The sequence below is a fragment of the Lissotriton helveticus genome, chromosome 6 (genome assembly GCF_964261635.1).
Source record: "Lissotriton helveticus chromosome 6, aLisHel1.1, whole genome shotgun sequence".
NCBI classification, from domain to species: Eukaryota; Metazoa; Chordata; class Amphibia; order Caudata; family Salamandridae; genus Lissotriton; species Lissotriton helveticus.
In genome coordinates, this window is record NC_136067.1 from 853,423,631 (window position 1) to 853,447,933 (window position 24,303).

At 46.0% G+C, this 24,303-nt stretch overlaps 1 protein-coding gene across 2 annotated transcripts in view; it reads right to left on the minus strand.

Moving 5' to 3' along the window:
• Positions 1–24,303, minus strand: part of TBC1D32 (TBC1 domain family member 32) — a 940,667-nt gene that overhangs the window by 852,444 nt on the left and 63,920 nt on the right. The window lies entirely within an intron of this gene.

A 24,303-nucleotide genomic window follows, 5' to 3' on the forward strand; every position in this document is an offset into this window, starting at 1 on the left:
GAATAATTTCCTCAATCCTTTTTCAAAGGTGTTTATGTTGAAAGAGTGGTGATCTATTTTTAATGCTTTACTCTAGAAAGTGCACAGAAGCATCCCCAACCAATTAACAGCTACATTATTGATCTTAACTTCAAACAGCCGCAAAAATAGGGACACATTTGAGTTACAATTCAGACACAGATTCTCACCTGTGTACAGGCTTCTTATTGTAGCAATCAGCTGGTGAATTGTGGGTAAATAACATATGCAACGTAAAACTGTTTTTAAAAAGCAGTTTTTTATAACGTTTGATAAACTTGTGCTAGAATCCACTGCTTTCATGAAATTGGAAGAATATATGGCAGAAGATGGTTCACGCAGGAACGTAAAAATGATTTGATGCTGCAAATTAATTCAGGCCATCTCGATTCTCATAGTAGCAGCTTATAAGCCACACATGAAACAGACTGGACAAATCTTTCATAAATGTGAATAGCACAAAAGGGAGCGTCTAGCAGGCTCACATATCTTTTTACGTTCCAAAATTTTGAACCCCGTGTTCTGTTTAAAAAGAACCATGTTTTGTCTCATAACAAGCAAATACATAGATACCACCGCATATGCTGATAGGACAGATTTAGGGGCATACGTACCAAAGCAGTTTTGCGGTCACAGTCGGGCCATTACCGGCCACAAATATGCTTTTTCATATGTACAAAACACAAATTGTGATTCGGGAAAATGTTATCGAATCGCAATTTGTGTTCAGTGATTTGTTATTTAGGACGTCATTTCCTAATATCGAATGGCAGTGAAATGTTTGAATATTTTACAAACAAATTATAATCGCAAAACATTCATTTTTTACCCACAGCTCAAGGGCGGTGGTAACCATTCGCAAATGGGAAGGGTCATCAGGTGACCCCTACCCCTTTGTGAATGTTGAAAGAAATATTTTTTACAGCAACCAGTGGTCCAAGGGGCACAACCCTTGCCTGCTACAGTAATCTGTGAGACTTAACATAACTAACACAGAAAAAGTCAGAATCTTTGAAGGGGCCCCTTAAGAAGTTGCATATTGCTTCGCCAACTGTAATTTTCTGACTGTGTGCCTGATGCTTGCCTTGCAGGTAAGCTTACGTTCAATGCAGTACGACTGGTTGTTTATGGTGACATTCTATTGATAAATGCTCTAGTCTCGATTGGTTTACTGGGAACAGTTCTGTCAGATGGCTTAGATTAGACCGGTTTATATGGAAAAGTCTGGCAAAGAGAAAATGTGTGACTTTTTATTGTGAAAAGCAGATGTTTGCACAAATAGGCCTTTAGAGTTTATTGTTTTGATTCTGCGTTATAGCCTCAAGATAGGAGTGACATGGAATCCCTAATTACTACAGTAAGGGTTTGCTGTTAGTCATGCCATCTGACAAACCATAGGGGTAAAACATTTACAATGAGATAATCATTGTTTGGCCCTATTTGGAGATAATTATAAACACATTTGTAATTTTAAAACGGTATACTTGATTACTATGGATGGCATGAGTTGTAAAGGTGACAAACAAATGATAAAGTCTTGTACACCGGACTGGTTCATTGGGTAACGTTATGGTCTGATCTATTGTAAAAAGGTAAGACAAAGGCAATAGGCCTGACTTGGTTATTAGGAAAAGCAAATGTTGACATCAATATGCCTTTAAAGCTGGATTGTTATTACAAGGGTGTAAAAGCCTCTAAGCACATATTTTCTTGCATGCAATACCACATATTACCTTAGTAAGCAAAGGTTTTGGATGTAGTTGCCCCCTCTGATGTACTCTGGGAGTAGAAGGCTTGCACTGTTAGAATACTGATTAGGCCTCTGTAAGAGGGGCTGAATATCCTTTTGCCAATTGCAATTTTGCACCTACTTATAATTTGATAATGGTATGTATGTCTTGTGGTTATAACCATAGCACAGTTACCTTGTGAGAAAACTGGTGATCAAAATACCAGACCTAAATATGTTATGTTGCCAAATCAATTTTAAAGATTGTAGACCCGATTGGTTTATTAGCAAAAGGTCTGTCAGATACCATAGATGTGATTTGTTTATTATGGAAAATTACAACAAAGGCAGTAGGCTCAATATATTTCTTTCTAGAAAGTGTATGTTAAAGGCAATAGGCCCTCAAGGGTGGCGTGTAGTTACGGGTATATGTGCATTTTGTCGCATGGAATCTCACAGATTACCTTAGATGTTTAACAGGCAGCATATTTTCATATTTCAACATTTATTTTTTAACCCGTTGCGTGCGGACGGCCCCCGGCCGTCCGACGTCACAGTGGTTGTGTGCGGAGGACGGGCGGGGGCCATGCGAAACATGCCCACTCATTAATTCCCAGCACCGCGGCGGAATTTGCGCCACGTTCAAGGGCTTAATGTATGTTGAAAATGGTTGTTAAGTTTGAAACTATGTTCTATTGCGGATGCATGAGTGTGTAAATTCAAGAATGAGTCAGTGGTTGCATGAATGAAAGACTGGATACAAGCATAAGTGAAAGAGTCAATTTACTATGACTTATTGGGTGTCTAAACTCACTAGTGACATTACAGGTACTTTCTGGTCTTAGCCAGACCTATCGACATTACCAGTCATTATTTGCACTGTGCACAATGCCCTATCACATATATATAAACAGCTTGTGTCAGGCTGCAGTCAATGTATGCTGGGAGAGGTTGGATTAGAAGATGCTCTGTTTTAGAATGGAGCAGCATATCCTTGCAAATTTTGAGTTAGGATACATCACATGCGCACAGTGTTCAGTTCTCTTGTGATGGTGGTATCTCAGGCGAAAACACAAAGCTGGAGTGCTATCTGACAGCAACAGTGTGATCTTGTGTTATTGCTAGTAGTCAAACTAGCTTACAACATTCCATTAGTGTGGTTCCACCTGGCAGTATATATTAGAAGGTATGCCATTTTATTTCCTAAGCAGACGAGAAATCATAAATACGGATACATTAATACACCCACAATCATGGTCATCTCAAAATAGTGAAGGGAAAGTCTCCTGTGCAGGGGTAAACCGTGAACATGCCATCACTGAGACTGGGCCTTTACCCCAGGGGGACTCTTGTGGCAATTCATGGGGATCTGAAAGAAATTCCCTCTTTTCTCCTCAAAGGTGTTCAGGCTTCACTTCATTTCTCCCTTGACATGTGAAAAGTGATAGATTAACATCATAACCTGAATTTTAACTCTTTAACTACAATTAGAGCAGTGGTCTTCAAACCTTTTGATGTTGAGACCCCATTGTCAAACCTTTTTAGGCGTAAGGACCCCTTCTGACAAAATGTTCTAGAAACTGGTTCTCCTCATCATCAACATATATGGACAACCATAAATGCCCATTAGTTCTGGCATCTTTTGGCATGTTTTCCCAATTTTTTCCTTTCTGGCCTCCTAGTTTTTGCTGGTTCGGTGTCTGCGCTCCTTCTTACTGCTGTTCAGTGTTAAAGTGCAAGGGCTCCTATTGTAAATTGGATTATGGATTGGTGGTTCCATGATTGGCATGTTTGACTAACTAAATGCTGCTGAATGGCCTGCAGTACTGATTGTTCCACTCTCCCATGCAGCTCTGAAAAGGGTTATCAGACCTGCTACTGCGGTGTCTGCGGGGTTTGTGACTGCCATGTCGACCTGGCAAGTGCACCCACTTGGGAGGCCCTAATCTTCACTTTTCTTACATGTAAATCACATGTAAATCACCCGTAAGGTAAGCTCAAGGTACCCCTGTGTGCGCGGGGTGACATGTATATTAAAGGGAGGACATGTACTGGTGTGTGTGACATTCCTGGTGGTTAATTACAGTGGGTTTCATGTTTTACTATGGAAAGGCTATCTGTCCCATAGGATAGAATGGGAGTTTGCTTATAACATTTTAGAAGCATATCCTCCCATTAGGACAAGATAGAGAAATGGGGCTTAGTATGCCTGAATTCAGAATATAAAAATGCATCTTTTAGTAAAGATGATTTATATATTCTGTGTTTGAAAATACCACTTTCAGAAAGTAGGTATTTTCTTGCTTAGCCATCCTGTGTGCCTCTGCTGGGTTTGTTGATTGACTGTCCTGCTTTGGAGTGACAGGGACTGGGGATGTGCATTCTCATCAGACAGCCCCTGGGGGGGTCAAGGTGTGTCCTGCCTTTCCTGGATGAGTCAGGACTGGGCTGAATAGACCTGGGCTGTATTTATAGTAGTGGGAGGAGATTTCCTTGCACCTGAATGGGCCTGGTCTTCCTTGGACAATGCGGTCTCCCCCTCCTGCCAGAAAGCTAGGCCAGAGAGGATGGAACTGATTTGGGCTGGGCACAGGCACTCTCTGTCCAAAAGCACAAGGAGAAACTGAGTATAAATATTAGAGTCCAGACCCCAGAACTTTAGAACTCGCTGGAATCAAAGAACCTCCCAAGAAGAAGAGCTGGAAGAACTGCCAAGAGGAGTACTGCAACTTTGCTGTGTTGTTGCATTATTGGTTTGGCCTGCAGATGCTGGTTCTTCCTTGGGCAGTTAAAGGCAGGATTGTTTTTGTACGGGAAGATGCACCTTCCTTCACCATAGCAATCCTGAGGGGCGTTTTCCTATTTCTATTTGAGCTGCGTAATGCAGCACACATGGAAAGAGGAAAAAACGAGGAGAAATGAAAACATTTCTCCTTGTTACGCCTCCATTGGAGAGGCATCGTTTTTTGGAGCTGCCCCAGGTCAACGTGATTTTGTAAATATGGGTCAGCATCAAAATCCATGGGCTTTGCATGGGAACCCCACACAACGCCCATGGAACACCTCCTTGACGCAGAGTAAGGCAACGCAGTGACTTGCGCTGCTATGTCTTACACCATATCTATGAGGCAATGCAAAGCCATGCAGGGTGCCTTTGCTCTGTATCATAGGTATGGTTAAGATGCTTGCGCCACAGGGGCATCAAAAAAAGTGATGCTTGGGCGATGCAAGCCTCTCATAAATAAGCCCAAAATATACTATACGTTTTTTAGATCTTTCACCTTCAGGTATCTACATATAAAATAATGGGCAGGCTAAATGAAAAATAAATTAAAAAAAAGTTATTTCTCAGTGGGAAATGCACCTATATTAGTTAATGCACTGCAGAGGTCTGTGAATAACCAGAGAACCACATAATAAAATCTTGATTGGTGCAGTGGAGAATAGTGATGTGTATTTTTAGTGCCAGAAGTCACAGCCTGTGATGGAAAGCACTGTGAATATGTAAGTCAATTTTTTGATACTTGCATTACACACATGGTAAGATAGAATGCTGCAGAACGTGCGAATAGTTTTACAATAAAATGGTGCTTTCAAAATGTAGGTTTTAGTAATACCAGAGCGTAGTTTTACATAACTGTCCCATCAACACCTCTTTAGGGGCACTAAGAGCTGTTTAAATGCAGTTAAAATTAAAAGCAAGAACTTCCCAGCCCAGTGGTTAACTCTTTGCAGTTCCACTCAAAAAACACATCTTTGTCTTCACAATGAGCCAGGACTGCTCCTAAGCATCCTTTACACTTGCAGACCCCTGAGGGTCGCGCCCCACAGTTTGAAGAACTCTGAATTAGAGGGACAAAAAGAGGAAAAATCCAACGGACCTTTAAATGGGAAACCGCTCTGACCATTTTCTATCTACAATTGAGACACAAATTGAATTGACACTAGCTCGAACATGTATCTTCACCAGACCTCAACTTGACAGAACCATCTATCTAACTCTGGGCCCGTGCCCCTCGCAACAGTCCTCTTGTTGGATACCAAGATAGGCTAGCTAGGGAACTTCTATGGCAGTCATGGACCTGGAAATGGGAAACCTCCTGGACCATTTTCTACCTACAATTGAGTCACAATTTTAGAGACAGTAGCTCAAACATGTATCTTCACCAGATCTCAACTCGTCAGAACCACTCACCTAACTCAGACCCATACCCCAGGCAACTAGCCTATCCTTGGGTACCATTAACGCCCTGCAAGATAGGATAGCTAGGACGCTGCTATGGCAATCACAAAAAATACAGATAGTAATATTATAATCGCTGGCTACTCACTTGTCAGACATAGGGTCCAAAATAAGCTTGATAGAAAGCCTAGTGGGGACACTTGGGGAGCAAAGGCCACGCTCCTGCTCACCTTTAATAGAAAAAGTAAGAAGTTTACCCTAAATACTAGCAACTCTTGTGGACAGCGCAAAGATCTACACATGAAACAAAGCATGTAAAGATGAAGCATATCACCAAGTCCCCATTTCCACAAAGAATAGGCCTACTAACACATCAAACTGCCATTTAATGCAAGTAAGGGTCAAAAGGGCATTAACAGTGTCTCCACGGGAGACAACCACTACTTGCATCCTCCTTTTGTGCCCTTAAAGATGCGCCTTCCTCAAACCCGCCATAGAACCTTACATCTGTGATTGGGGCACAGGAGTCTGCGGCTACCTTGGGACTCTCTCTTCCACTAGTAAATACTGCTCTCTCCAGGAGAGCAAAAAAAAAAAGGGAAATGAAAAAACAATTAAAAAAAACAGCACATCTTAAAGAGGAGATTCCTGTCTTTAGGGTCATCAAACTTCCCATAGGCTCACCAAGGGTTCGCCCCTAAGAAGCTCTACTCTATTTTTGTTCCACATACAAAGTCAAGTATGGAAGCCCCACAAGACAATAACATCTTGAATGAGGGGCCCCAGGTAATAAAACAAAGGAATGGCTTAACTGGAATTAAGTACAACCGAACCACATATGGACGTTGTGATGTAATGCACACCAGCTGACATCTCACTCATGAGTAGCCAGGATGAACTACAGAAAAAGGTATGCAGTTCCTTGACGGGTCAGTAGAATTGTAGGGGGTTGTCACAAAGGGCTAGAGGCAATGCTAAAGTGATAGGCGTGAGGGGGATTCCTCCCTTCGGGACTCGGGCTCTCACACACCCAGCCAGCTAGGTGTCATGTTTAATCATTGGGTCTGCTCCTCGTCGGGTCGGCGCTGCAATACTCGACGGGCATCCAATGCGGGGCTCTTTGGCGGAGATCTTTTGTCCCTTCCTTTTTGGTGCATTGGGGGTGAGGGGCCTAGAAGGTGTAGCTGTAGTGTAGTGAAAGTGAAGGGAAAAACAGGTTGGTTAGTCCAATGAGCGAATTTATTCTGGTGGGCTCCCCACCTGGTTAAAATATAGGGAAGTAGAGGCGACTAACTGAATTAATGGTTCAGAATAGCTGCGTTCTACTTTAAAATGGTCGACATGTTTCTAACCTGACAGTCTGGAGGATCAAGCGGCAATTCATCAGGGCCTCATGAACAACTATCTACACACCGTGGTAAAAGTAGACTAACCTACCTACCACGCTGTATCGCTGTAGGTTGTAGTACCCACAGATGCAGAGGATGACCTAAAATAAGACACATTTGCAGGGATGTGGAATTCCTATAGCCCGACGCCCAGGACATACTGTTTGGGGTCAAGGGCAACACGTTTTAATGTGTATTTTGTCCTTGGGACAATTAGGTCCAACCCCCTACAGCACAAAACCATTGGCTTCCAGTTATTGTAACACATTACGGATCAGGGAAGGGCATTGTCTGCGGGTAAGGTAATAAAGCCCTACACGACCAAGGCCCGAGCTACCTCAACAGCCGGATCAACTTCTACGCTCCCAAACGCCACCTCCGATCAGCCAACCACGCCCTCGCCGCCGTCCCCCGCATCCGAAGAGCGACTACAGGAGGAAGGTCCTTCTCCTACCTGGCCGCCAAGACCTGGAACTCCCTCCCGACCGACCTGCGCCTGACCCGAGACCACCTCTCCTTCAGGAAGAAGCTGAAGACCTGGCTGTTCGAGCAGTAGCGGCACCCCCCCTCCCCCAGCGCCTTGAGACCCTACGGGTATGTAGCGCGCTTTATAAATGTCATTGATTGATTGATTGATTATTTGTGTCAATGTGTTAATGCTATTCAAACTTTTTATTTATGGTTCATTAATGCAAAGTCTTTATTATTAGGGTGCTCGTTCCAATTAAATGTTGTAAGCTTGGACTGCACTACTAACAGTGGTTACAGTATAGAAATGTGTAAACAGGTTGTTATTTAGCTAAATTAACCTATGTACAATGCTCCCAAAATGATCTCTGGTTAGATGCATAAATTTGTAGGCGCTTGAAAGCAAGAATGATGAGTCTTTGCTTTCACAAAAAAATGTTCACAAAAAAATGCAAGTAGGATATTTTTTTTTTTTTGCTAAACTGTCAAATTTTAGATGACATTTCTTTGCAGCATCATTTGGTATAATGTGTTGAAGTATGCTAGTATGTTCCTAAGATATTCATAATGGAAAATCAGTGTGACTAGTTTCAATAAGATGATGGGGAACATAAAATAAGCATTGGCAAAGCCAGGAGGTCTGAAATTGGTGGTCAGTCTTTTGGTTTTGTCAATGTGCGACTTGTTTTGGCATGATTTTTGTAAAAACCTTACTGGTACCGGGCCCTCACCATTATAATAAACATTGGCAAAAGCAAAAATTGTTTTTGGTCTCAAAAAGCACACACTGCTTGCCACAGTAGTTCCAGGCACTGAACAAAACTACTTTGTATGCCGATAATGCTCCTTGTGAAAGAGCAGAATGATGTCACACAGTGAAGCCAGCCAACAGACAGAGAGGGAGACAGAATTTTAATAAATACAAACAGTTATTGTTAACACCGGACCTAATTAGGGGCCCAATAATTATAGAAAGTCTCAAAAGTGCACCCATGTTATATGTCCTTGCATTAAGTGCAGATATACAACTTTTGTGAATTCACAAGAATTTATGGAAGTGGGCCAAGAAATAGTACTCCTAGAAAATATTTGTGAACTACATTTTAGCATGAGCAAATATGCATGTGTGGATTTGGTCATGTGAAAATCGGAGTGTTTGCAAGTTCACTTTCCCTCAAACCACTTTTTCCCCAACCCTGGAAGAAGTTTCACATCTGCCACTGTCAGGCGTAAAGTTCCAACCTTTCTCAGTATGGGAAAGGATTAGAGAAGAGCTGGTGAAAACCCTTAAAATATGCAAGTTAGTAGGTTTGCAAAGCCTCAAAAGGGCATTCCAACCCTGGAACTATTGCTTACAACTACCTTCAGCCCCAGTATGTAGATCAGCGGAAAGGGGGCAACATAATGGAATGGCTAGTATTCAAACCAAACTATGGTATTAGCCGTGGTATAATAAGAGGCTATTATCAGAGCTCTTCTATAATGAGCTTGCTGCCATAATTGTTAGCCGCATTACGTGGCACAAAAGGGACAAGTGGATTTTGTTACAGGACAAGTAGATTTATGAAGCAACCTGCCCCATGGACAAGTAGATATTTTATTAAATTCCACGCCCCTGCATTTGTGACAAAATAAGATGGGTCCACTGTGATCATGTCAACAACAGACTAGGATCTAGAATGCCAACGTCAACTTAACAATCCTAGATACTACACACCAATCATGGAGAACCCTACTGCGCGACTGGCCTTTAGGATCTCCATCATGGTTTTCGCAGCAGAGACCAAGGGCTGGATCAGTAAAAAAGAGGCAGATTTTCTAGTAACAAAATACCTCAAAACCTCTTACTTTTATACCCTTCCTAAAATTCACACGGGTACAACACTGGTCCCAGGATGACCCATAGTCTCAGGGCTAGGCTCACTCCTCGAACCTCTATCCAAATTCTGTGACCACTTTTTGCAGCCAATAGTGAAACAGACACCTTCCTTCGTGTGCGACACTACCGACAGCTTACGCACAATAGAGGAAGTACAAAACACAGTTGAGATCAGCCTTTTGGTCACTTTGGATGTTGAGGCGTTGTACTCCAACATTCCTCAATGTGCCAACCTGACTGTTATTGAGGCAGCCCTTGAGAAGGTGGAATGGGACTCGCCAACACCGGTCTCTTTCATTATGGAATGCGCCACTTTGGCACTAACCACGCATACCTATCAGGCAAGTCCCAGATGTATAGAGGTGTTCTACTCTGTGCCCCATATTTAAGCAATCATTTGCAATGCAATCGGTCTTGAATTTGTGAAAGTTAGAGCTATTGGCGTTGTAAATATTACTGTATTTTTCCGTATGTTTATTGTTTGTAGTGGAATTATGTGGTTTGATTTGAATGTGTTAGTTGTGGAATTGTGGGAGGTGGAACTGTGTAGTGTATTTGTATTTTTGAATTATGTGGAATGGTGAATAGATAAGGGCGAGTGTTGGTATGTGGCATGGAGTAGATTTATGTGGAGGGTAATTATGTGGTAAGGAGTGGAGTGTACATATGTTGTGGTATGGAATTGTGTAGTGTTGCATTTTATTTTATTCTTTTTGTTTCATATAGCGCTTACCCGAGGGGTATCAGAGCGCTTTACAGCAGCATACATGAATAGAAACATAAACATTAGAATACAATGACTAGCATGTAGAGTACTGGATGTCACATAGATCATGGTCATTGACCAGATGCAAAGAGATGACGCTTGAGGAGAAATTCTTTCAGTTGTCTCTTGAAGTTTGTGAAGGAGGGATTAGTCCTGATGTGGGTGGGGAGAGAGTCCCAGATTTTTGGGGCATTCCCAGAGAAAGAGCGGGAGAGGGCTTTATGTTTATGTCTTTTTGGGGGGATTAAGAGGAGCGAGGTGGAGCTTCTTAGGTTTCTTCATTGTCCTGCTTTTGTGAGTTTGCTGCAAGGTAGTCCGGTTTGCCTGTGTGTAAGGCTTTATGGGTGAAACAGGCAGTTTTGAAAGCGCAGCGTGCTTCGATGGGTAGCCATTTTGGGTCCTGTAATGCAGGGGTGATGTGGTCGTATTTCTTGGTACCTGTGACCAATCTTGCTGCTGCATTTAGGGTGGTTCTCATGGTGGCTATGTGAGTCTTAACTGTCCCAGTTAGTGTGGCATTTCCATAGTCAAGTCTGGAGAGAACTAGAGATTGGGTTACGATGTTTAGGTCATTGGGGGGTATGAAAGGTTTGATTTTGTTGAGGAGTTTTAGATTGTAAAGGGCGCCTATTGCTGTGGAGTTTATGTGGGAGCTCATGTTGAGAATGGAGTCTACACAGATCCCTAGAGATTTAGCTGAGACTGCAGGAGTAAGTTTGCAGTTTAGAGAGTCAATGTTGATTATCCATTCTTGGATTTGAGGGGGTGGTTCGTGATTGGAGAAAACAAGAATTTTGTTTTTTTTCTTGGTTGAGTTTGAGGTGGTTGAATATTAGCCAATTTTCTACTTTTTATAGTGTGGAGTTGAGTCGGAGGATGTCATTGAGGGAGGATATCTCGAGGTGCAGCTGGGTGGTACTCGACCTTTGCTTGCTTTTGAATGGTAGTGAGCCGTTCCATGTAAATGTTGAAGAGTGTGGAGGATAGGACTGAGCCTTGGGGAACACCTCAAGTTGAGGGGGAGGTGTCAGACATCTAGTTTTTGATTTTTATGAATTGGGAGTGGGTATGTAAAAGTGAGGAGAACCATTTTGGGACATTGCCATCTGCTCCGACACGCTTTTGTAGAGCATCTAAGAGTAGCTTGTGGTCTACCGTGTCAAAGGCAGCTGCTAGGTCAAGGAGGACAAGTAGGCAACATCTGTTAGATTCAAGGGAGTTATGAAAGTCATTAGTTATGCTCAGTATAGCGGTGTCTGTGCTGCATCCCTTTCTGAACCTGGATTGGTGCGAGTCAAGTGGGTTGTTAGATTCCAGGTGTTAGTTCAGTTGGGCGAGGACACATTTCTCCAGGAGTTTGGCTCGGAAAGGAAGGTTGGTGATGGGCCTGAAGTTTTTGAGGTCATTCGGGTCAGCATGTGTTTTTTTTTTTTTTTAGAAGGGGGTGACTTGACCTTGGTTGAGGCAGTCAGGCATCAGTCCGTTGTTTAGGGAGCTGTTGATGATCTTGGTCCACAGTGGGGTTAGGGTGAGGTTGAGGTTCTTAGCCAGGGAGGCGGGTAGAGGGTCTGCATAGTGGTTGGAGGGTTTGGAGTTGGCAACCACATTGGAGATGTCCTCTTCGGAGAGAGGTTTGAAGTCCTGCCAACACTTGGGGGAAGATTGGGGTCTAGGGTGTAGGCTTATTTTGGTGGTTGACAGAAGAGGAGTCTCGTCTCCGGGGAGTATGTTGTGAACTGGGGTTGAGTTAGGTTTGGTTATGGGTGAGGATTTGCTGTGTTGGGATTGAAGGTGCTGGTCTATGGAGAGCTCAATATTGGTGATTTGTCATTGAAGAATTTGTCCAGGTTGTTACACTGAAGTTTGGAGGCAGGGGGGATTTGCTTTGGTGGGCTTGGAGGACTGTCTCTGGAAGATGTTGAAAAGTTCTTTGGGGCGGTTTTTGGCTTTGTCTAGTGCACTTCGGAAGAAGGAGGCTTTTTCATTGATTATGTGTTTTTTGTACATTCTTTTCTGAGCTGGAAGAGGTTGGTTGTGGATGGGTTCCCTCTTAAGAGTCTCTCAGGGGCTCTTACTTTTCTTCTATCTGAGATGAGGTCTTTGTTGAACCAGGCTCTGGATGGGATGTCTCTGACTTTTCAGTTTCAGGGGATCTAGTTGGTCAGGAGCAGCTGTTATTGTCCTGTTGTACAGTGTAGTGAGCTCAACCGTGTTGAGGTTGTCTGTGGAGGGTGGGAGAAGTGAAGTTATGGTTTCTTCGAGGACAGGGAGGGGGTGGCATTGAGGTTTCTGCTCCTTTGATGGGTAATTTGTGTTTTGACTGGAGGAGCTGCAGTTTGGTTGATGATGAATATAATGATGTGGTGGTCTGACCAGTCAATTGGGAGGATGTTATTGATGGTTATTGTTTCGTTTTTGGCTACGATCAATCAATCAATCAATCAATCAATCAATCAATCAAGGACATTTATAGAGCGCACTACCTACCCGGAGGGTCTCAAGGCGCTTGGGGGGGGGGGGGTGCTGCTACTGCTCGAACAGCCAGGTCTTGAGCTTCTTCCTGAAGGAGAGGTGGTCTTGGGTCAGGCGCGGGTCGGTCGGGAGGGAGTTCCAGGTCTTGGCGGCCAGGTGGGAGAAGGACCTTCCTCCTGTTGTCGTTCTTCGGATGCGGGGGACGGCGGCGAGGGCGTGGCTGGCTGATCGGAGGTGGCGTTTGGGAGCGTAGAAGTTGATGCGGTTGTTGAGGTAGCTCGGGCCTTGATCGTGTAGGGCTTTGTGTGCGTGGGTGAGGAGACGGAAGGTGATTCTCTTGTTGACGGGGAGCCAGTGCAGGTCTCTCAGATGTCCGGAGATGTGGCTGCGTCGGGGGATGTCGAGGATGAGTCTGGCTGAGGCGCTCTGGATCCGCTGGAGTATCTTCTGGAGCTTGGCGGTGGTTCCGGCGTAGAGGGCGTTGCCGTAGTCCAGTCGGCTGGTGACGAGGGCCTGGGTGACCGTCTTCCTGGTCTCGATGGGGATCCACCGGAAGATCTTCCGTAGCATGCGCAGGATGTTGAAGCATGACGAGGAGACGGCGTTGACTTGTCTGGTCATGGAGAGGGAGGAGTCCAGGATGAAGCCCAGGTTGCGTGCGTGATCTGTCGGTGTGGGTGCGGTGCCCAGGGCGGGGGGCCACCAGGAGTCGTCCCAGGCGGAGGGCGAGGAGCCCAGGATGAGGACTTCCGTCTTGTCTGAGTTCAGTTTCAGGCGGCTGGTCGTCATCCACTCGGCTACATCTTTTATCCTTTCGTGAAGGTTGGCTCTGGCAGCGGCGGGGTCGTTGGTCAGGGAGAGGATCAGCTGGGTGTCATCGGCGTAGGAGATGATGTTCAGGTTGTGTTGGCGTGCGATGGGCGCGAGGGGGCTCATGTAGACGTTGAAGAGGGTGGGGCTCAGCGAGGATCCTTGAGGGACGCCGCAGATGACTTCGGTGGCCTCTGACTTGTACGGTGGTAGACGGACTCTCTGTGTTCTTCCGTCGAGGAAGGAGACGATCCATTCCAGTGCCTTCTCCTGAATTCCGACGTTGCTGAGGCGCTGCACTAGGGTGCGGTGGCAGACAGTGTCGAATGCCGCGGAGAGGTCTAGGAGGATGAGGGCCGCTGTTTCTCCATTGTCTATCAGGGCTCGGATGTCATCGGTGGCAGCGATGAGGGCGGTCTCGGTGCTGTGGTTGGCTCGGAAGCCAGACTGTGAGGGGTCGAGGGATCCATTCGTCTCGAGGAAGGCGGCCAGCTGTTTGTTGACGGTCTTCTCGATGACTTTGGCTGGAAACGGGAGGAGCGAGATGGGGCGGTAATTCTTGAGTTCGGTGGGGTCCGCTGTTGGTTTCTTTAGTAGAGCGCTGAGTTCGGCGTGCTTCCAGCTCTCCGGGAAGGTGGCGGTGTCGAAGGAGGTGTTGATGATGTCCCGCAGGTGGGGTGCGATGACAGCGTTGGCCTTGTTGAAGACGTGGTGAGGGCAGGGGTCGGTTGGAGATCCGGAGTGGATGGAGTTCATCATGCGGACGGTGTCATCGGTGCTGATCGGAGTCCAGGCGCGGAGGGTGGTGGTGGGCGGCGTTGCTGCGGTCGTTGTGTGCGATGGTTGAATGCTGAAGCTGTTGTGTATGTCCGCGATCTTGTTGTGGAAGTAGGAGGCGAGGGAGTTGCAGAGGTCTTGCGATGGGGTGATGTCGTTGTTTACGGCGTTGGGGTTGGAGAGCTCTTTCACGATGTTGAAGAGTTCCTTGCAGTTGTGTGCGTTGTTGTCCAGCCGGTCCTTGAATGCAGTTTTCTTGGTGGCGCGGATCAGTTGGTGGTGCTTCCGGGTGGCAAGCTTGAGGGTGGTCATGTTGTCCGGTGTTGGTTCCCTTCTCCAGACTTTCTCGAGGGCTCGGCAGTTCTTCTTGGAGCTCTTGAGTTAGTCGGTGAACCATGGGGCTTTCTTGCTGCCGGGTCTGCTGGGCGGGGTCCTCAGAGGGGCGAGTTCGTCCGCGCAGTTGCTGATCCACTTCGTGAGGTTGTCGGCGGCCTGGCTGGGGTTCGCTGAGCTGGCGGGAGGGTGCTGACTCAGGGAAGCGGCGAGCTGGTCGGCTGTGATCTTGTTCCAGCTTCTTCGGGCAACCTGTTGCTGGTGGTGGATCGTCGTTCTTCTGAAGGTGAAGTGGACGCAGCTGTGGTCCGTCCAGTGGAGTCCTGTGGCGTGGCTGAAGGCAATGTCTTTGCTGGATGAGAAGACGGCGTCAAGTGTGTGTCCGGCGAGGTGGGTGGGGGTGGCATCAAGGGTAGAGACTTTGTTGTGGGTTTGACCCTTGCAGTGTTGGGTGAGCTCAATTGTGAGAAGGAGTTCATTTAGTGACTGTATAACAGTGTCCTTTTCGTTATTCCAGGGAAGGTTGAAGTCACAAAGGATGATGTTGTCAGGGTTGGCTAGGGAGCAGTGTGTAAGTAGGTCTGATATTTGTTCTCCGAATGCAGGAGAGATTCCTGGGGGTGGGGGGGGGGGTAGATGAGATGGTATTTTGTTACTTTGTTGTTTTGAAGTGTTATGATGTGTGTTTCGAGGTATTCGAAGGTAGAGAAGGAGTGGGTTTTGATTTCAACTAAATTGATGTTGTTCTTATGGATGATGGCAATGCCACCACCGCGTTGGTCAATTCTGTCTTTTTTAATGATGGAGAAACCAGGGGGGACTAGAAGGTCAAGAAGCGGATAGGATGTTTCATTGAGCCAGGTTTCGGTGAGGAATGCAATGTCAATGTCATGATTCAGTATGGCATCAGCCAGCTCTATTGCGTGCTTAACTGCGGATCTGCAGTTTATCTTGCCGCTGTTGGAAAGGTTTTGGGAGGAGGGGGGAGCTTGGAGAATGGTTGTGCTTTGGGAGGGAAGTCTTGTAAATCTAGGTTGGTTGTTGGCTCTACCTATCCCGGTGATTACCTGTAAATTGGAGTGGTGGTTTGGATAGTTGTGGAGTCATAGGTATTAGTGAGGTTCGCTGCCTCTTCCAGACCTCTCCGGATTCGCTCTTCCTGGTCTGAGAGATTGGGTGCTTCTGGAGAAGGAGTGCCAGCTGGTCGTCTAGTGATTGGGCAGTTGAGGTGGCTCAATGATGTTTGAGGGAGGAGAGTATTGGGTGTTGGGCGGGGAAGGGGGGGGGGGGGGGGGGAGGCTTTGGTGTTGAGAAGGATTGTGTTTATGCCCTGTGTGATTGTGTTGATTTGGCTAGTGGGAGGGGAGGGGTTGGGGCAGATCTGACTGAGGGTGTAGGTTGGGACAGGAGGGTCGGGATGGTAGGGTTAGGGGAGGGGTTGGTGGGGAGGTTCAGCTGAGGGTGTAGGTTGGGACAGGGGGTCTAGGGGTGGTAGGATTAGGGGGAGGCTTCGGGGCAGATTCGGCTGAGAGTGTGGGTTGGGACAGGAGGGTCGAGGGTGGGTAGGATTTGATGAAGTAGAGAGACATGCGTCTTCTGATGTGGGGATGGTGGGGGGTTGTGGAGGGTGCATCTCGAGTGTATTGGTGGGGTTTTGTCTGAAAGTTGGTAGTCGGTTAGGCAGGAGTTCAGGTTGATGCGGGTAGGGAGATTTGGGTGGATGTATTGGGTGGGGTGACGGGGTGGCTCAGGGCATGATGTCTCGAGGTAGGTGGTGGGGTTGGGCAGGATGGGAGTGGAGGGTAGAGAGGGATCTCGGGTGGGGGTGGGGTGGAGGTCTTAGGGGTTCAGTAGTTGAGGGCGTGCATCTGGTTTCATGGCCGTTCCTTCTTGGGTCGGGTTCTGTGGGGTGTGTTGGGAAGGGGTAGGGTGGTTGGACACGGTGGAGATGGAGTTTTGCAGCTTTGGGAAGGCGAGTTCAAATTGGCGCAGGTTGAAGTCGCTGGCTTGGACCATGACTTTGTCATTTCTGTATATTGGTATGGTGGAGTGGATTCTGAAGGGAGAAGACTTTGAGACAATCAGTATTTGGCCGTGGGGGATGTCGGTGGTTTTGGTAATTTGCAGGAGGTTACCTAGGTTATTTCTCCATTTGGCCTGGTGGGTGGTATAGAAGATAAATCTGTTTTTGTCTTACCTTTAGAGGAGTTATGTTAGAGGTCAGCTATGGGAGTTTCAGGGTGTTGCTCGAGTAGTCTGTGTTTAAAGATTTTGACGGCGTTAGCTGAGAGGTTGGGTGGGTAGGTGATGGAGAAGAAGTGGGAGCCGTGGGGTTTAAGGTTGGTGAGAAGTAGGGGGTGGGGGTGAATGGGGAGTTCTGGTGGGGTCTTATGTTGGTTGACATATTCCTGGTTAAGGGTTGGAGAGGAAGGGGAAATACAGGTGGGGGTTCTAGGTTGATTGGTGACTGCAGGGATGGGGCCACAGAGGGGTTGGTAAAGGATAAGCCTAGTGTAGGGGGTCGTTCGGGGGGGAGGGGAGAGGGTTCAGGTGGCTCCTGGGTTTAGGTAGGGTGAGTGACAGTAGGCATTTTCAGGTCTTGGTCTGGGCTGATTGGGGAGGGTTGAAAATGTAGGAGTGTAGTCACACGGATCATGTCAGGATGGCTGTCCCTTAAAGGGCTTTCGAGAAGGTTGGGTCTTGGTAAAGTTTTGGTGGGAAAAGTAGCCTTTGTGCATTGTGTGGAATGGTGTGAAATTACGTGGAGTGTAAACATGGGACACGTTGTTCAGTTGAATTTTGTTGTGTAATTATATGTTTCTAGGCTGAGTAGATATATGTGGAGTGTAAATATGTGGCATGAAGTGCAATTATGTAGGTTGGATTGGAATTATGTGTAGTGGAATTATTTGGAGCGAAGTGGAAATTTGAGGTATTGAATTTGATGTATTGGCATTATGTGGTATGTAGTAGAATAACGTGGAGTTGATTTTTGTGGCAGGGAATTATTAGATGGTTAAATGTTTCCTGTAGTGGAATTATGTGGTGTGCATTTGTGTGGACAGGTTTTCACTAATGTTTAGAGAGGCCAAAATAGCCTGTAAGGTGTGTGCCAGGGTTGTATACAATGTGATAGACACCTTCTCCATAAAAAAAGCCCTTTTCAAACAGCATAAGGTGGCTTTCTTGGTTTGCAGAAAACCTTTTGTGGCTCCTGCATTTTCAAAAGTTATGTGGGAGCGAGAAGGGAGTTTCACAACAACAAATAACCCTATACGTGCAACACCAACCCTCTATGTAGGAGAAAGAAGGGACTTTCACAACAACAAATAACCCTTTACCTGCAAACACAACCAGGGTGCTACATGGCACACATAGAAGCTACTACATTAGGTGATGGGGGTGACAAGCCTCATTCCTTCTACTTAAGACCTTGAAACCATTTTCAAAATACAAAATGACACGAACCCCTCCTTCCCCAAAGTTGGGAGGGAGATTTGTAGCAACACTCACTCAATTTCGCAAGTTGCGTTTTAAATAAAAAGCAAACAAAAAAAGGTAATTTTAACACAAGTCAACATGAAAATAAAAAAATTGCTCTTTCTGCTATTAACCCTCTCTCCAAACTGTGCCTAGTTGCATGTTAAGCTTTGTTTCCATGCAGAATGGGCAAAGCGTCCTCATGTGTCTGCCAAAAAGGCACAGACCCTGGCAGCGTGCTCGCAATACCTATTTACCTGTAGCGCAGTCCCTCCAACCCCAGAGTGATGACATGGGGCACATCTAGCTGAGTTGGGCACTATGGCGGCGATGCATCAGAACAATCCACATTTCTCCTCGATGCCCAGGTCCTCAACCTCCAAGATGCTGCTGTGCTGCTGTACTCTCACACGCATGTGCACACACTGGAGTAGAACTTTTAGACACAGTAAAACTCCTCTAGACCACGAAGAAAGAAGACCTGCCTTACACAGGACTGCCGTCTTTCAATGGTGCTAATGCCCAAAAACAAAACATTGTCCACTGGAATTACAATTCACTAACCAAAACGTTTCTAATCACTTATTCTGAAATGTGAAATAATATTGAAGCGAACAACAAAAGGCGTACTTTAAAGTCCTAAGGTGTATGCAACCGGCGCCCAAGCAAAACGTTCCAACACCCTCTGGCCGAGCTCGTGCCATATGATATGAAAGAGAGTCTCAATCCATTGCTATGCAGATGTGGGGCAGGAGATTTGCTGATTAAGAAGCCGATAGGGAGGCAATTTGTTGGGGGCTGCTAGGGTGAAAGGGGGGTTCCTGGAGGGTGGGTGAAAGCATGGGCGTCCGCATGGGGGGGGCAAGAGGGGGCGCTTGCCCGATCCCCCTGGATCCAGGCCCGGTTCTAGAGGATGGGCCCACATATATGGGCCGACTTTCCTACCTGAAAGGTTGCTACAGCGCCGAGTGTGACTCTCAGCAGGTCACAGAGTGAGGCCGGTCCATTGTCATGGGCAGAATGGGCCGGCAGAGGAGGCACAGCATGGAGCATATTCGCCCATCCCAGGCCTCAGGAGATGAGCAGCGCAATTAGCAAGTCTTAGGCAGGGGACGGGAGCTTTAGTCTCTCACAGCAGGCCACAACGATCAGATAAAAAGCTAAGGGGCGCGGTCGGGGGTGTTTGCGGAGCGGGGTTAGTGCAAACATTCTTAGTTTAAAAACTTAAGTGACAGACCAGATTGAAATTGAAACTTTCTTATGAAATTCCATCCGTTTGTGCAATGGGGAGAATGCTGTATACAGCCAACAGTGAGAAAACTCCTGAAAAAACACTAAGGACTGAAATAACTAAATTTAAAGAACAATAGGACTAAAAATGGAAAAAAATGAAAATTCGATTTCGACAATGTTGTAGTGCAAAATGTAACTAACCCTCCATGTTGAGGCCAAGGGAGACGTAAGAGCAGAGGAGAGATACAGAGAGAGACAGAGCCAAAAGGAAAAATAAGAGACGTAGTGGGGAGTAGAGACAAACGGAGAGGGGGAGAGGAAAGAGGGAGAAATGATTGACGAGAGAAGATAGGAAAAGAGGCGAGAGGGGGGGGGACATAATTTAAGATAAACACAATGAGAGAGGGAGACGGAGGGAGACAGAGGGAGACAGAGGGCAACAGACAGAGGGAAGGGGCCGACAGAGGGAGGGAGACAGACAGGGAGACAGATAGAGGGCGATACAGGGTGGGAGACAGACAGAGGGAGGTAGACAGAGAGAGAGGGAAAGAGAGGGAGACAGAGAGAGAGGGAGAGGGAGACAGGGAGAGGGAGACCAAGAGAGAGGCCGGGAGACAGGGAGGGAGACAGAGGGAGGGAGACATAGGGAGGGAGACCGATGGAAGGAGACCGAGGGAGGGAGACAAAGACAGGCACAGGGAGACAAAGAGAGAGGGAGACAGAGGGAGGAAGACAGGGAGGGAGACCGAGGGAGGGGGACCGAGGGAGGGAGACCGAGGGAGGGAGACCGAGGGAGGGAGAGGGAGACAAAGACAGGCAGAGGGAGACAGAAAGAGAGGGAGACAGATAGGGCGGGAGACAGAGGGAGAGAGGGGGGAGACAGAGAGAGGGATACAGAGAGAGAGGGAGGGATACAGAGACAGATAGAGACAGACAGAGACAGATGGAGGCACTGTTTTGAACGAGTTACTCCAGTATAGATGGAGAGGTCTAGGTACTGATTTAATTAGTATCATTCTAGAACAGCGCCACAAATATCGAACGTTTCTAAATCCGCATTTTGTTCATGTCTCACCTCCAGAAAGTGAATCGTTTTACATAGATAGACAGAATCCGTTACGAGAAGTACACCCAGTTAGAGGAACGGGTGGTGAATTGGAACGAGTATTTGTTTACACCCCTATCACAAAGATGGAACTCTTAGAGATGAAAAAGTTAATTCCCTGTCACGACAAAGATCCAGCAGGGTTCCATCGAGAATTAAAAGATATGCTCCGTATGGGAGAATACACATATCCTGATATCATTAGAATGTTAATGTTTCTGTTGCCCGCAGGGGTATATGAAAAACTCAAGGAAAAAGAATGGGAGGTGGGAGAGAAAAAGATTGATTGGACAGCTCTAGAAGCTGAAGATGGTTTACGAGTACCAGGTACCGGTCTTGGGGATAAATGTAAAGATTTGCCCGAGTTATTGATACAAGTTTTGCCAAGATTACTAGCCACGAAAAAGGAAGATTGGGATGCAATCTCAGCCTGCAAACAGAAACAAGATGGAGACACTAGTGATTTTTATTCTAGATTCGAAAAATGTTTTATTATTAACAGTGGTCTGAAAACAAGTAGTGAATCGTACCCTCATCTTTTTGTTACCAAACTAGTCGAGAATTCTTTACCACAAGTTAAAAATCGAGTATTGAAAGTCGAAAGCACCTGGCAAGCTAATACTCCGTCACAAATGTTACAAATGCTCCAGTACCACCAGAACAGAATCAGGGAAGAGCAAGAACACGAAAGGAGACTATGAAAGACACGAAAATGAAAGTGTTAGTAAGAGGGTCCCTATGTACACAGTCAAGTATTAGGGAAAGACAGAAAGTTTTTGATTGATACAGGGGCAAGTAGGACTACCATCAGTCATGACGAGGTTCCAGGGGCTCCGCTCTCAGGCTCTAAAAATGTTTCCCTTGGATTTTCAGGAAAGCCGATTGTTAATGAAATTTCGAAACCAGTTACTCTAGAAGTTGGTCCATTGTCCCGAACTACTGATTTGTTACTTACGAAATCTTGTCCAGAAAATTTGTTAGGCATTAAGACATTGAAAGAATTAGGAGCAGTTATTTGCTGTTCCCCAGAAGGGGTCCGATTGTTTTTGAGAGACTTTAAAGGTCATTATGTATTACGTGATTTTGATCCAAGATTATTGAATGTACCACAGCATTTATGGGCGCAAGGTCCAACTGATGTAGGTTGTATGCATATCACACCCCATCGTGTGACTCTAAAGCAAGGTGTAGTTTTGCCACGAATCAGACAGTACAAATTGCCACCTGAGGCTGTAGCAGCCTTATCCAATATTATTGACGAGCTTATTGCCCAAGGAGTGGTTGTAGAAACTGACTCCAATGTATGTAATTCTCCTATCATTCCAGTCCTGAAACGTACTGATCCAAATGCACCTCCAGTATATCGATTAGTGATTGACCTTCGAGAGCTTAATAAATGTATCATACCTCAGTACCCAGTGGTCCCAGATATTTCATCCCTCTTGACAGCCATTGATTCTGAAGCTACATTTTTCACAGTTATCGATCTCAAGAACGCATTTTTCAGTGTCCCCATTCATCCAGACAGCCAGTACCTTTTCGGTTTCTGTTTAAATGGAAGAAGCTATAAATTCACACGAGCTCCTCAAGGTTTTACAGAAAGTCCTAGCATTTACAGTCAAGCACTTAAGAGACAACTAGACAATATTCACATGCCAACTGACACTGCCCTGCTCCAGTATGTCGATGATCTACTGATCACAGCCCGTTCTGAACGTGACTGCGAGCGTGCGTCACTTACAGTTCTGTATTTTCTGGCCGAGCAGGGGCACAAGGTGTCCCCTTCCAAATTACAATTCTGTGTCCAGCAAGTGGTATACTTAGGACACTTGCTGTCCAAGTGGGGTAGGCAGTTGACACCTGATCGTATCCAGTTAATAGCGAGTCTTCCACAGCCCAGGACACAGAAGGAGGTACGAGCTTTTATCGGCCTCACTTCTTACTGTAGACAATGGATTCCTCAGTATGCATTTCTAGCCAAGCCACTGATACAGTTAACGACACAGGAGGCAGCCGTATCGACTGTCCTCCCTTGGACCCAGGAACATACACTTGTTTTTAATGAGTTAAAGAAAGCCTTATGTCAAGCACCTGTTCTAGCAACACCAAACTACAGTAAGCCTTTTACACTTTTCGTCACAGAACGTGATGGTACTGCATTATCTGTTCTCACACAAGATCAAGCAGGACAGTACAAACCCTGTGCTTATTTTTCGAGCACATTAGATCCAGTGGCCCAGGCTCTGCCTGCGTGCCTCAAGTCAGTTGCAGCCACAGCTCTAGCTATCAGACAAAGTGATTCCATAGTATTAGGACACTCCCTGACAGTACAAGTTCCACACTCCGTGGAAGTTCTTTTAAATCGAACACAGACTCAGCACTTGACAATTGCACGTTTAACAGGTTATGAACTGACACTGTTCCAGCCACACATAGAAATCAGACGCTGCAACATTCTAAATCCTGCTACACTGTTACCGTCAGTTACTTCAAATCCTGCCACACATGACTGTGTGGAAGTTGTTAACATTATGACAAAGCCAAGACAAGATCTGACAGATATTGCATTACCTAATCCCGACCTGACACTTTATGTGGATGGTTCATGTATGAGAACAAGTACAGGAGAACTAGTAGCCGCGTATGCAGTGACTACTGACACCGAAGTTCTAGAAACACATCGTATTGACACGCTGTCTGCTCAAGCAGCAGAGCTAGTTGCTCTGACCCAAGCCTGCATACGTGCCAAGAACCAGAAAGTAAACATATACACTGATTCACGTTATGCATTCGGAGTCGTACACGACTTTGGAGTGCTCTGGCAGGAGAGAGGTTTCATGACTTCTCATGGAACCAAGATTCAGCATGGTCTCCTCATTCAAGCTCTGTTAGATGCAATACATTTACCGACAGCTATCGCTATCATGAAGTGCAAGGCACATACGAAAGTCACTGACATAATTTCCCAAGGTAACGATCTAGCAGATCGAACAGCCAAGCTTACAGCTCAGACTCCAGACATTCCAGTTAACACGACACAGATACTCACTCCAGATCAGACTACTTGTATGACAGTCAAGGACCCTACACAAGATGTCATAGACATACAGTTACATGCTACTCCTGAAGAAATAAAGAAATGGTCCGAACAAGGAGGGGTCCAGACAGATCAAGGATGGTTGACGAAGGGAAAAGCCACATGGTTTCTCCCCGACTCTATGGTTCAAGTCATTATTAATACCGCACATAGTCCAGCACATCTAGGAGAGAAAGCTATGTTAGACAGTATTCAGAACCTTTGGTTCAACAAGCATTTACGAGCTGCAGCCAAGCAGAAAGTCCGTACCTGTATGATATGTTGTCAGTTCAATCCAGGTAAAAGTGTTCCGGTGGAACAAGGTGGATTTCAACCTCCTGACCACCCTTTTGAGGTCCTCCAGATGGATTATATTCAGATGGAGCGATGTCGAGGTTTCAAGTATGTCCTCGTAGTTGTATGCGCTTTGTCCAGGTGGACAGAAGCATATCCAGTTCCAGATTACACAGCCGCGACCACTGCCAGGCAGTTGGTTCGTGAGTTCTTTCCCCGCTATGGACTTCCTAGGGTCGTGTATTCAGATAACGGCCAGCCATTCTCATCCGAGCTCATGAAACATGTTTCC